We start from the raw sequence: 13,260 nt of genomic DNA, 5'->3' as shown, positions 1-13,260 counted from the left end.
GTAGTGTTCACTCCCTGGTTATGATAGTCTAATGATAGTGTTCACTCCTGGTTATGATAGTCTAATGTAGTCTATATCCAGTATGTAGTGTTCACTCCCTGGTTATGATAGTCTAGTCTAATGTAGTGTTCACTCCCTGGTTATGATAGTCTAATGTAGTGTTCACTCCCTGGTTATGATAGTCTAATGTAGTGTTCAGTCTAATGTAAGTGTTCACTCCCTGGTTATGTCTAATAGTCTGGTTATGATAGTCCAGTCTAATGTAGTGTTCACTCCCTGGTTTGATGTCTAATGTATCTGGTTATGATAGTCTAATGTAGTGTTCACTCCTGGTTATGATAGTCCAGTCTAATGTAGTGTTCACTCCCTGGTTATGATATAGTCTAATGATAGTCTAATGTAGTGTTCACTCCCTGGTTATGATAGTCTAATGTAGTGTTCACTCCCTGGTTATGATAGTCCAGTCTAATGTAGTGTTCACTCCCTGGTTATGATAGTCTAGTCTAATGTAGTGTTCACTCCCTGGTTATGATAGTCTAGTCTAATGTGGTTATGATAGTCTAGTCTAATGTGTTCACTCCCTGGTTATGTCTAATGTATAGTCTAATGTAGTGTTCACTCCCTGGTTATGATAGTCTATCTAATGTTAGTGTTCACTCCCTGGTTATGATAGTCTAGTCTAATGTAGTGTTCACTCCCTGGTTATTAGTCTAATGTAGTGTTCACTCTCTGGTTATGATAGTGTCACTCCTGGTTATAGTCTAATGTAGTGTTCACTCCTGGTTATGATAGTCAGTCTAATGTAGTGTTCACTCCCTGGTTATGATAGTAGTCTAATGTAGTGTTCACTCCTGGTTATGATAGTCTAATGTAGTGTTCCTGGTTATGATACTCCTGGTTATGATAGTAGTCTGGTTATGATAGTCTAGTCTAATGTAGTGTTCACTCCTGGTTATGATAGTCTAGTCTAATGTAGTGTCCTGGTTATGATAGTCTAATGTAGTGTTCCCTGGTATGATGATAAGTCCCCCAGATAGTCTAATGTAGTGTTCTAATGTACTCTCCCTGGTTATGATAGTCTAGTCTAATGTAGTGTTCACTCCTGGTTATGATAGTCCAGTCTAATGTCAAGTGTTCACTCCTGGTTATGATAGTCCAGTCTAATGTAGTGTTCACTCCCTGGTTATGATAGTCTAGTCTAATGTAGTGTTCACTCTGGTTATGATAGTCCAGTCTGGTTATGATAGTCCAGTCTAATGTAGTGTTCACTCCTGGTTATGATAGTCCAGTCTAATGTAGTGTTCACTCCCTGGTTATGATAGTCTAGTCTAATGTAGTGTTCACTCCTGGTTATGATAGTCAGTCTAATGTAGTGTTCACTCTCTGGTTATGATAGTCCAGTCTAATGTAGTGTTCACTCCCTGGTTATGATCCAGTCTAATGTAGTGTTCACTCCCTGGTTATGATAGTCTAATGTAGTGTTCACTCCCTGGTTATGATAGTCTAATGTAGTGTTCACTCCCTGGTTATGATAGTCTAATGTAGTGTTCACTCCCTGGTTATGATAGTCTAGTCTAATGTAGTGTTCACTCCTGGTTATGATAGTCTAATGTAGTGTTCACTCCCTGGTTATGATAGTCCTGGTTATGATAGTCTAATGTAGTGTTCAGTCTCCCTGGTTATGATAGTCTAATGTAGTGTTCACTCCTGGTTATGATAGTCCAGTCTAATGTAGTGTTCACTCCTGGTTATGATAGTCTAATGTAGTGATTCAGTCTCCTGGTTATGATAGTCCAGTCTAATGTAGTGTTCACTCTCCTGGTTATGATAGTAGTCTAATGTAGTGTTCACTCCCTGGTTATGATAGTCAGTCTAATGTAGTGTTCACTCCTGGTTATGATAGTTATGTATAGTCTGGTTATGATAGTCTAATGTAGTGTTCACTCCCTGGTTATGATAGTCTAGTCTAATGTAGTGTTCACTCCCTGGTTATGATATAGTCTAATGTAGTCCAGTTCACTCCTGGTTATGATAGTCTGGTTATGATAGTCTAATGTAGTGTTCACTCCCTGGTTATGATAGTCTAAGTCTAATGTAGTGTTCACTCCCTGGTTATGATAGTCTAATGTAGTGTTCACTCCAGTCTAATGTAGTGTTCACTCCCTGGTTATGATAGTCCAGTCTAATGTAGTGTTCACTCCCTGGTTATGATAGTCTAGTCTAATGTAGTGTTCACTCCCTGGTTATGATAGTCTAATGTAGTGTTCACTCCCTGGTTATGATAGTCTAATGTAGTGTTCACTCTCTGGTTATGATAGTCCAGTCTAATGTAGTGTTCACTCCCTGGTTATGATAGTCTAGTCTGGTTATGATAGTCTAGTGTTCACTCCCTGGTTATGATAGTCTAGTCTAATGTAGTGTTCACTCTCTGGTTATGATAGTCCAGTCTAACGTAGTGTTCACTCCCTGGTTATGATAGTCCAGTCTAATGTAGTGTTCACTCCCTGGTTATGATAGTCTAATGTAGTGTTCACTCCCTGGTTATGATAGTCTAGTCAGTTCTGATGTAGTGTTCACTCCTGGTTATGATAGTCCAGTCTAAATGTATGATAGTTCTAATGTAGTGTTCACTCCTGGTTATGATAGTCCAGTCTAATGTAGTGTTCACTCCCTGGTTATGATAGTCCAGTCTAATGTAGTGTTCACTCCCTGGTTATGATAGTCTAATGTAGTGTTCACTCCTGGTTATGATAGTCTAATGTGTCTCTGGTGATTCACTCCTGGTTATGATAGTCTAATGTAGTGTTCACTCCCTGGTTATGATAGTCTAATGTAGTCTGGTTAATGTAATGTAGTGTTCACTCCTGGTTATGATAGTCCAGTCTAATGTAGTGTTCACTCCCTGGTTATGATAGTCCAGTGTCTAATGTAGTGTTCACTCCTGGTTATGATAGTCTAATGTAGTGTTCACTCCCTGGTTATGATAGTAGTCTAATGTAGTGTTCTGGTTATGATACTCCCTGGTTATGATAGTCTAGTCTAATGTAGTGTTCACTCCTGGTTATGATAGTCCAGTCTAATGTAGTGTTCACTCCCTGGTTATGATAGTCTAGTCTAATGTAGTGTTCACTCTCTGGTTATGATAGTCGTCTAATGTAGTGTTCTAGTCTAATGTAGTGTTCACTCCTGGTTATGATAGTCTAATGTAGTGTTCACTCCTGGTTATGATAGTCTAGTCTAATGTAGTGTTCACTCCCTGGTTATGATAGTCCAGTCTAATAGTGTTCACTCCCTGGTTATGATAGTCTAATGTAGTGTTCACTCCTGGTTATGATAGTCTAATGTCTAATGTGTGTCACTCCTGGTTATGATAGTCTGGTTATGATAGTCTAGTCTAATGGTTAGTGTTCACTCCTGGTTATGATAGTCTAGTCTAATGTAGTGTTCACTCCCTGGTTATGATAGTCCAGTCTAATGTAGTGTTCACTCCCCTGGTTATGATAGTCTAGTCTAATGTAGTGTTCACTCCCTGGTTATGATAGTCTAATGTAGTGTTCACTCCCTGGTTATGATAGTCCAGTCTAATGTAGTGTTCACTCCTGGTTATGATAGATAGTCTAATGTAGTGTTCACTCCTGGTTATGATATAGTCTAATGTAGTGTTCACTCCCTGGTTATGATAGTCTAATGTAGTGTTCACTCCTGGTTATGATAGTCTAATGTAGTCTACTCTCTGGTTATGATAGTGTTGTACTCCCTGGTTATGATAGTCTAATGTAGTGTTCACTCCTGGTTATGATAGTCAGTCTAATGTAGTGTTCACTCCTGGTTATATAGTCTAATGTAGTGTTCACTCCTGGTTATGATAGTCTAGTCTAATGTAGTGTTCACTCCCTGGTTATGATAGTCCAGTCTAATGTAGTGTTCACTCCAGTTAATGATAGTTATGATAGTCTAATGTAGTGTTCACTCCTGGTTATGATAGTCTAGTCTAATGTAGTGTTCACTCCCTGGTTATGATAGTCTAATGTAGTGTCTGAATGTCTAAGTGTTCACTCCCTGGTTATGATATGATAGTGGTTATGATAGTCTAATGTAGTGTTCACTCCCTGGTTATGATAGTCTAATGTAGTGTTCACTCCCTGGTTATGATAGTCTAGTCTAATGTAGTGTTACTCCCTGGTTATGATACTCACTCCCCTGGTTATGATAGTCTAGTCTAATGTAGTGTTCACTCCCTGGTTATGATAGTCTAATGTAGTGTTCTGGTTATGATACTCCTGGTTATGATAGTCCAGTCTAATGTAGTGTTCACTCCCTGGTTATGATAGTCTAATGTAGTGTTCACTCCTGGTTATGATAGTCCAGTCTAATGTAGTGTTCACTCCCTAATGTGGTTATGATAGTCTAGTCTAATGTAGTGTTCTGGTTATAGATAGTCTCCTGGTTATGATAGTCTAGTCTAATGTAGTGTTCACTCCCTGGTTATGATAGTCTAATGTAGTGTTCACTCCTGGTTATGATAGTCTAATGTAGTGTTCACTCCCTGGTTATGATATGTCTAATGTAGTGTTCACTCCAGTCTAATGTAGTGTTCACTCCCTGGTTATGATAGTCAGTCTAATGTAGTGTTCACTCCCTGGTTATGATAGTCTAGTCTAATGTAGTGTTCACTTTATGATAGTCTAGCTAATGTAGTGTTCACCCTGGTTATGATAGTCTAGTCTAATGTAGTGTTCACTCCCTGGTTATGATAGTCTAGTCTAATGTAGTGTTCACTCCCTGGTTATGATAGTCTAGTCTAATGTAGTGTTCACTCTCTGGTTACTCCTGGTTATGATAGTCCAGTCTAATGTAGTGTTCACTCCCTGGTTATGTCTAATGTATAGTCTAATGTAGTGTTCACTCCCTGGTTATGATAGTCTAATGTAGTGTTCCCTGGTTATGATACTCTAATGTAGTGTTCCTGGTTATGATAGTCTAATGTAGTGTTCACTCCCTGGTTATGATAGTCCAGTCTAATGTAGTGTTCACTCCCTGGTTATGATAGTCTAGTCTAATGTAGTGTTCACTCCCTGGTTATGATAGTCTAATGTAGTGTTCACTCTCTGGTTATGATAGTCTAGTCTAATGTAGTGTTCACTCCCTGGTTATGATAGTCCAGTCTAATGTAGTGTTCACTCCCTGGTTATGATAGTCCAGTCTAATGTAGTGTTCACTCCCTGGTTATGATAGTCTAGTCTAATGTAGTGTTCACTCCCTGGTTATGATAGTCCAGTCTAATGTAGTGTTCACTCCCTGGTTATGATAGTCTAATGTAGTGTTCACTCTCTGGTTATGATAGTCTAATGTAGTGTTCACTCTCTAGTTATGATAGTCTAATGTAGTGTTCACTCCCTGGTTATGATAGTCTAGTCTAATGTAGTGTTCACTCCCTGGTTATGATAGTTTAATGTAGTGTTCACTCCCTAGTTATGATAGTCTAATGTAGTGTTCACTCTCTAGTTATGATAGTCTAATGTAGTGTTCACTCCCTGGTTATGATAGTCTAGTCTAATGTAGTGTTCACTCCCTGGTTATGATAGTCCAATCTAATGTAGTGTTCACTCCCTGGTTATGATAGTCCAGTCTAATGTAGTGTTCACTCTCTGGTTATGATAGTCTAATGTAGTGTTCACTCCCTGGTTATGATAGTCTAGTCTAATGTAGTGTTCACTCCCTGGTTATGATAGTCTAGTCTAATGTAGTGTTCACTCCCTGGTTATGATAGTCTAGTCTAATGTAGTGTACACTCCCTGGTTATGATAGTCTAATGTAGTGTTCACTCTCTGGTTATGATAGTCTAGTCTAATGTAGTGTTCACTCCCTGGTTATGATAGTCTAATGTAGTGTTCACTCTCTGGTTATGATAGTCCAGTCTAATGTAGTGTTCACTCTCTGGTTATGATAGTCTAATGTAGTGTTCACTCTCTGGTTATGATAGTCTAATGTAGTGTTCACTCTCTGGTTATGATAGTCTAATGTAGTGTTCACTCTCTGGTTATGATAGTCTAATGTAGTGTTCACTCCCTGGTTATGATAGTCTAATGTAGTGTTCACTCCCTGGTTATGATAGTCCATTCGAATGTAGTGTTCACTCCCTGGTTATGATAGTCTAGTCTAATGTAGTGTTCACTCCCTGGTTATGATAGTCTAATGTAGTGTTCACTCCCTGGTTATGATAGTCTAATCTAATGTAGTGTTCACTCCCTGGTTATGATAGTCTAGTCTAATGTAGTGTTCACTCCCTGGTTATGATAGTCTAACGTAGTGTTCACTCTCTGGTTATGATAGTCCAGTCTAATGTAGTGTACACTCCCTGCTTATGATAGTCCAGTCTAATGTAGTGTTCACTCCCTGGTTATGATAGTCTAGTCTAATGTAGTGTTCACTCCCTGGTTATGATAGTCTAGTCTAATGTAGTGTTCACTCCCTGGTTATGATAGTCTAATCTAATGTAGTGTTCACTCCCTGGTTATGATAGTCTAATCTAATGTAGTGTTCACTCCCTGGTTATGATAGTCCAGTCTGATGTAGTGTTCACTCCCTGGTTATGATAGTCTAATGTAGTGTTCACTCCCTGGTTATGATAGTCTAATGTAGTGTTCACTCCCTGGTTATGATAGTCTAATCTAATGTAGTGTTCACTCCCTGGTTATGATAGTCTAATGTAGTGTTCACTCCCTGGTTATGATAGTCCAGTCTAATGTAGTGTTCACTCTCTGGTTATGATAGTCTAGTCTAATGTAGTGTTCACTCCCTGGTTATGATAGTCCAGTCTAATGTAGTGTTCACTCTCTGGTTATGATAGTCTAGTCTAATGTAGTGTTCACTCCCTGGTTATGATAGTCTAGTCTAATGTAGTGTTCACTCCCTGGTTATGATAGTCTAGTCTAATGTAGTGTTCACTCCCTGGTTATGATAGTCTAGTCTAATGTAGTGTTCACTCTCTGGTTATGATAGTCTAGTCTAATGTAGTGTACACTCCCTGGTTATGATAGTCCAGTCTAATGTAGTGTTCACTCCCTGGTTATGATAGTCTAGTCTAATGTAGTGTTCACTCCTGGTTATGATAGTCTAGTCTAATGTAGTGTTCACTCCCTGGTTATGATAGTCTAATGTAGTGTTCACTCCCTGGTTATGATAGTCTAATGTAGTGTTACTCCTGGTTATGATAGTCTAATGTAGTGTTCACTCCCTGGTTATGATAGTCTAATGTAGTGTTCACTCCCTGGTTATGATAGTCTAATGTAGTGTTCACTCCCTGGTTATGATAGTCTAGTCTAATGTAGTGTTCACTCCCTGGTTATGATAGTCTAATGTAGTGTTCACTCCCTGGTTATGATAGTCTAATGTAGTGTTCACTCCTGGTTATGATAGTCTAGTCTAATGTAGTGTTCACTCCCTGGTTATGATAGTCTAGTCTAATGTAGTGTTCACTCCCTGGTTATGATAGTCTAATGTAGTGTTCACTCCCTGGTTATGATAGTCCAGTCTAATGTAGTGTTCACTCCCTGGTTATGATAGTCTAGTCTAATGTAGTGTTCACTCCCTGGTTATGATAGTCTAATGTAGTGTTCACTCCCTGGTTATGATAGTCTAATGTAGTGTTCACTCCCTGGTTATGATAGTCTAATGTAGTGTTCACTCCCTGGTTATGATAGTCTAGTCTAATGTAGTGTTCACTCCCTGGTTATGATAGTCTAGTCTAATGTAGTGTTCACTCCCTGGTTATGATAGTCTAATGTAGTGTTCACTCCCTGGTTATGATAGTCTAGTCTAATGTAGTGTTACATTTACATTACATTTAAGTCATTTAGCAGACGCTCTTATCCAGAGCGACTTACAAATTGGTGCATTCACCTTATGACCTCCAGTGGAACAGTAGTGCATCTAAATCTTTTCAGGGGGGGGGGTGAGAGGGATTACTTTATCCTATCCTAGGTATTCCTTAAAGAGGTGGGGTTTCAGGTGTCTCCGGAAGGTGGTGATTGACTCCGCTGTCCTGGCGTCGTGAGGGAGTTTGTTCCACCATTGGGGGGCCAGAGCAGCGAACAGTTTTGACTGGGCTGAGCGGGAACTGTACTTCCTCAGTGGTAGGGAGGCGAGCAGGCCAGAGGTGGATGAACGCAGTGCCCTTGTTTGGGTGTAGGGCCTGATCAGAGCCTGGAGGTACTGAGGTGCCGTTCCCCTCACAGCTCCGTAGGCAAGCACCATGGTCTTGTAGCGGATGCGAGCTTCAACTGGAAGCCAGTGGAGGGAGCGGAGGAGCGGGGTGACGTGAGAGAACTTGGGAAGGTTGAACACCAGACGGGCTGCGGCGTTCTGGATGAGTTGTAGGGGTTTAATGGCACAGGCAGGGAGCCCAGCCAACAGCGAGTTGCAGTAATCCAGACGGGAGATGACAAGTGCCTGGATTAGGACCTGCGCCGCTTCCTGTGTGAGGCAGGGTCGTACTCTGCGGATGTTGTAGAGCATGAACCTACAGGAACGGGCCACCGCCTTGATGTTAGTTGAGAACGACAGGGTGTTGTCCAGGATCACGCCAAGGTTCTTAGCGCTCTGGGAGGAGGACACAATGGAGTTGTCAACCGTGATGGCGAGATCATGGAACGGGCAGTCCTTCCCCGGGAGGAAGAGCAGCTCCGTCTTGCCGAGGTTCAGCTTGAGGTGGTGATCCGTCATCCACACGGATATGTCTGCCAGACATGCAGAGATGCGATTCGCCACCTGGTCATCAGAAGGGGGAAAGGAGAAGATTAATTGTGTGAAAACCGTCTGCATAGCAATGATAGGAGAGACCATGTGAGGTTATGACAGAGCCAAGTGACTTGGTGTATAGCGAGAATAGGAGAGGGCCTAGAACAGAGCCCTGGGGGACACCAGTGGTGAGAGCACGTGGTGTGGAGACGGATTCTCGCCACGCCACCTGGTAGGAGCGACCTGTCAGGTAGGACGCAATCCAAGCGTGGGCCGCGCCGGAGATGCCCAACTCGGAGAGGGTGGAGAGGAGGATCTGATGGTTCACAGTATCGAAGGCAGCCGATAGGTCTAGAAGGATGAGAGCAGAGGAGAGAGAGTTAGCTTTAGCAGTGCGGAGCGCCTCCGTGATACAGAGAAGAGCAGTCTCAGTTGAATGACTAGTCTTGAAACCTGACTGATTTGGATCAAGAAGGTCATTCTGAGAGAGATAGCGGGAGAGCTGGCCAAGGACGGCACGTTCAAGAGTTTTGGAGAGAAAAGAAAGAAGGGATACTGGTCTGTAGTTGTTGACATCGGAGGGATCGAGTGTAGGTTTTTTCAGAAGGGGTGCAACTCTCGCTCTCTTGAAGACGGAAGGGACGTAGCCAGCGGTCAGGGATGAGTTGATGAGCGAGGTGAGGTAAGGGAGGTCTCCGGAAATGGTCTGGAGAAGAGAGGAGGGGATAGGGTCAAGCGGGCAGGTTGTAGGGCGGCCGGCCGTCACAAGACGCGAGATTTCATCTGGAGAGAGAGGGGAGAAAGAGGTCAGAGCACAGGGTAGGGCAGTGTGAGCAGAACCAGCGGTGTCGTTTGACTTAGCAAACGAGGATCGGATGTCGTCGACCTTCTTTTCAAAATGGTTGACGAAGTCATCTGCAGAGAGGAGGAGGGGGGAGGGGGAGGAGGATTCAGGAGGGAGGAGAAGGTTGCAAAGAGCTTCCTAGGGTTAGAGGCAGATGCTTGGAATTTAGAGTGGTAGAAAGTGGCTTTAGCAGCAGAGAGAGAAGAGGAAAATGTAGAGAGGAGGGAGTGAAAGGATGTCAGGTCCGCAGGGAGGCGAGTTTTCCTCCATTTCCGCTCGGGTGGCCCGGGCCCTGTTCTGTGAGCTCGCAATGAGTCGTCGAGCCACGGAGCGGGAGGGGAGGACCGAGCCGGCCTGGAGGATAGGGGACATAGAGAGTCAAAGGATGCAGAAAGGGAGGAGAGGAGGGTTGAGGAGGCAGAATCAGGAGATAGGTTGGAGAAGGTTTGAGCAGAGGGAAGAGATGATAGGATGGAAGAGGAGAGAGTAGCGGGGGAGAGAGAGCGAAGGTTGGGACGGCGCGATACCATCCGAGTAGGGGCAGTGTGGGAAGTGTTGGATGAGAGCGAGAGGGAAAAGGATACAAGGTAGTGGTCGGAGACTTGGAGGGGAGTTGCAACGAGGTTAGTGGAAGAACAGCATCTAGTAAAGATGAGGTCGAGCGTATTTCCTGCCTTGTGAGTAGGGGGGGAAGGTGAGAGGGTGAGGTCAAAAGAGGAGAGGAGTGGAATGAAGGAGGCAGAGAGGAATGAGTCAAAGGTAGGCGTGGGGAGGTTAAAGTCGCCCAGAACTGTGAGAGGTGAGCCGTCCTCAGGAAAGGAGCTTATCAAGGCATCAAGCTCATTGATGAACTCTCCGAGGGAACCTGGAGGGCGATAAATGATAAGGATGTTAAGCTTGAAAGGGCTGGTAACTGTGACAGCATGGAATTCAAAGGAGGCGATAGACAGATGGGTAAGGGGAGAAAGAGAGAATGACCACTTGGGAGAGATGAGGATCCCGGTGCCACCACCCCGCTGACCAGAAGCTCTCGTGTTCACTCCCTGGTTATGATAGTCTAATGTAGTGTTCACTCTCTGGTTATGATAGTCCAGTCTAATGTAGTGTTCACTCCCTGGTTATGATAGTCTAGTCTAATGTAGTGTTCACTCCCTGGTTATGATAGTCTAATGTAGTGTTCACTCCCTGGTTATGATAGTCTAGTCTAATGTAGTGTTCACTCCCTGGTTATGATAGTCTAGTCTAATGTAGTGTTCACTCCCTGGTTATGATAGTCTAGTCTAATGTAGTGTTCACTCCCTGGTTATGATAGTCTAGTCTAATGTAGTGTTCACTCCCTGGTTATGATAGTCTAATGTAGTGTTCACTCCCTGGTTATGATAGTCTAGTCTAATGTAGTGTTCACTCCCTGGTTATGATAGTCTAGTCTAATGTAGTGTTCACTCCCTGGTTATGATAGTCTAATGTAGTGTTCACTCCCTGGTTATGATAGTCTAGTCTAATGTAGTGTTCACTCCCTGGTTATGATAGTCCAGTCTAATGTAGTGTCCACTCCCTGGTTATGATAGTCTAGTCTAATGTAGTGTTCACTCCCTGGTTATGATAGTCTAATGTAGTGTTCACTCCCTGGTTATGATAGTCTAATGTAGTGTTCACTCCCTGGTTATGATAGTCTAGTCTAATGTAGTGTTCACTCCCTGGTTATTATAGTCTAATGTAGTGTACACTCCCTGGTTATGATAGTCCAGTCTAATGTAGTGTTCACTCCCTGGTTATGATAGTCTAGTCTAATGTAGTGTTCACTCCCTGGTTATGATAGTCTAATGTAGTGTTCACTCCCTGGTTATGATAGTCTAGTCTAATGTAGTGTTCACTCCCTGGTTATGATAGTCTAATGTAGTGTTCACTCCCTGGTTATGATAGTCTAATGTAGTGTTCACTCCCTGGTTATGATAGTCTAGTCTAATGTAGTGTTCACTCCCTGGTTATGATAGTCTAGTCTAATGTAGTGTTCACTCCCTGGTTATGATAGTCTAATCTAATGTAGTGTTCACTCCCTGGTTATGATAGTCCAGTCTAATGTAGTGTTCACTCCCTGGTTATGATAGTCTAGTCTAATGTAGTGTTCACTCCCTGGTTATGATAGTCTAATGTAGTGTTCACTCCCTGGTTATGATAGTCTAATGTAGTGTTCACTCCCTGGTTATGATAGTCCAGTCTAATGTAGTGTTCACTCCCTGGTTATGATAGTCTAGTCTAATGTAGTGTTCACTCCCTGGTTATGATAGTCTAGTCTAATGTAGTGTTCACTCTCTGGTTATGATAGTCTAATGTAGTGTACACTCCCTGGTTATGATAGTATAATGTAGTGTTCACTCCCTGGTTATGATAGTCTAGTCTAATGTAGTGTTCACTCCCTGGTTATGATAGTCTAATGTAGTGTTCACTCCCTGGTTATGATTGTCTAATGTAGTGTTCACTCCCTGGTTATGATAGTCTAGTCTAATGTAGTGTTCACTCCCTGGTTATGATAGTCTAATGTAGTGTTCACTCCCTGGTTATGATAGTCTAGTCTAATGTAGTGTTCACTCCCTGGTTATGATAGTCTAATGTAGTGTTCACTCTCTGGTTATGATAGTCTAATGTAGTGTTCACTCCCTGGTTATGATAGTCCAGTCTAATGTAGTGTTCACTCCCTGGTTATGATAGTCCAGTCTAATGTAGTGTTCACTCCCTGGTTATGATAGTCTAGTCTAATGTAGTGTTCACTCCCTGGTTATGATAGTCTAATGTAGTGTTCACTCCCTGGTTATGATAGTCTAATGTAGTGTTCACTCCCTGGTTATGATAGTCTAGTCTAATGTAGTGTTCACTCCCTGGTTATGATAGTCTAGTCTAATGTAGTGTTCACTCCCTGGTTATGATAGTCTAATGTAGTGTTCACTCCCTGGTTATGATTGTCTAGTTTAATGTAGTGTTCACTCCCTGGTTATGATAGTCTAGTCTAATGTAGTGTTCACTCCCTGGTTATGATAGTCTAATGTAGTGTTCACTCCCTGGTTATGATAGTCTAGTCTAATGTAGTGTTCACTCCCTGGTTATGATAGTCTAATGTAGTGTTCACTCCCTGGTTATGATAGTCTAGTCTAATGTAGTGTTCACTCTCTGGTTATGATAGTCTAATGTAGTGTTCACTCCCTGGTTATGATAGTCCAGTCTAATGTAGTGTTCACTCCCTGGTTATGATAGTCCAGTCTAATGTAGTGTTCACTCCCTGGTTATGATAGTCTAATGTAGTGTTCACTCCCTGGTTATGATAGTCTAATGTAGTGTACACTCCCTGGTTATGATAGTCTAGTCTAATGTAGTGTTCACTCCCTGGTTATGATAGTCTAATGTAGTGTACACTCCCTGGTTATGATAGTCTAGTCTAATGTAGTGTTCACTCCCTGGTTATGATAGTCTAGTCTAATGTAGTGTTCACTCTCTGGTTATGATAGTCTAATGTAGTGTTCACTCCCTGGTTATGATAGTCTAGTCTAATGTAGTGTTCACTCCCTCGTTATGATAGTCTAATGTAGTGTTCACTCCCTGGTTATGATAGTCTAATGTAGTGTACACTCCCTGGTTATGATAGTCTAATGTAGTGTACACTCCCTGGTTATGATAGTCTAATC

The sequence above is a fragment of the Oncorhynchus nerka genome, unplaced genomic scaffold, assembly GCF_034236695.1.
Source record: "Oncorhynchus nerka isolate Pitt River unplaced genomic scaffold, Oner_Uvic_2.0 unplaced_scaffold_2637, whole genome shotgun sequence".
Classification (NCBI taxonomy): Eukaryota; Metazoa; Chordata; class Actinopteri; order Salmoniformes; family Salmonidae; genus Oncorhynchus; species Oncorhynchus nerka.
The sequence above is the reverse complement of the archived record's forward strand: the minus strand, read 5'-3'. Positions refer to the sequence as shown.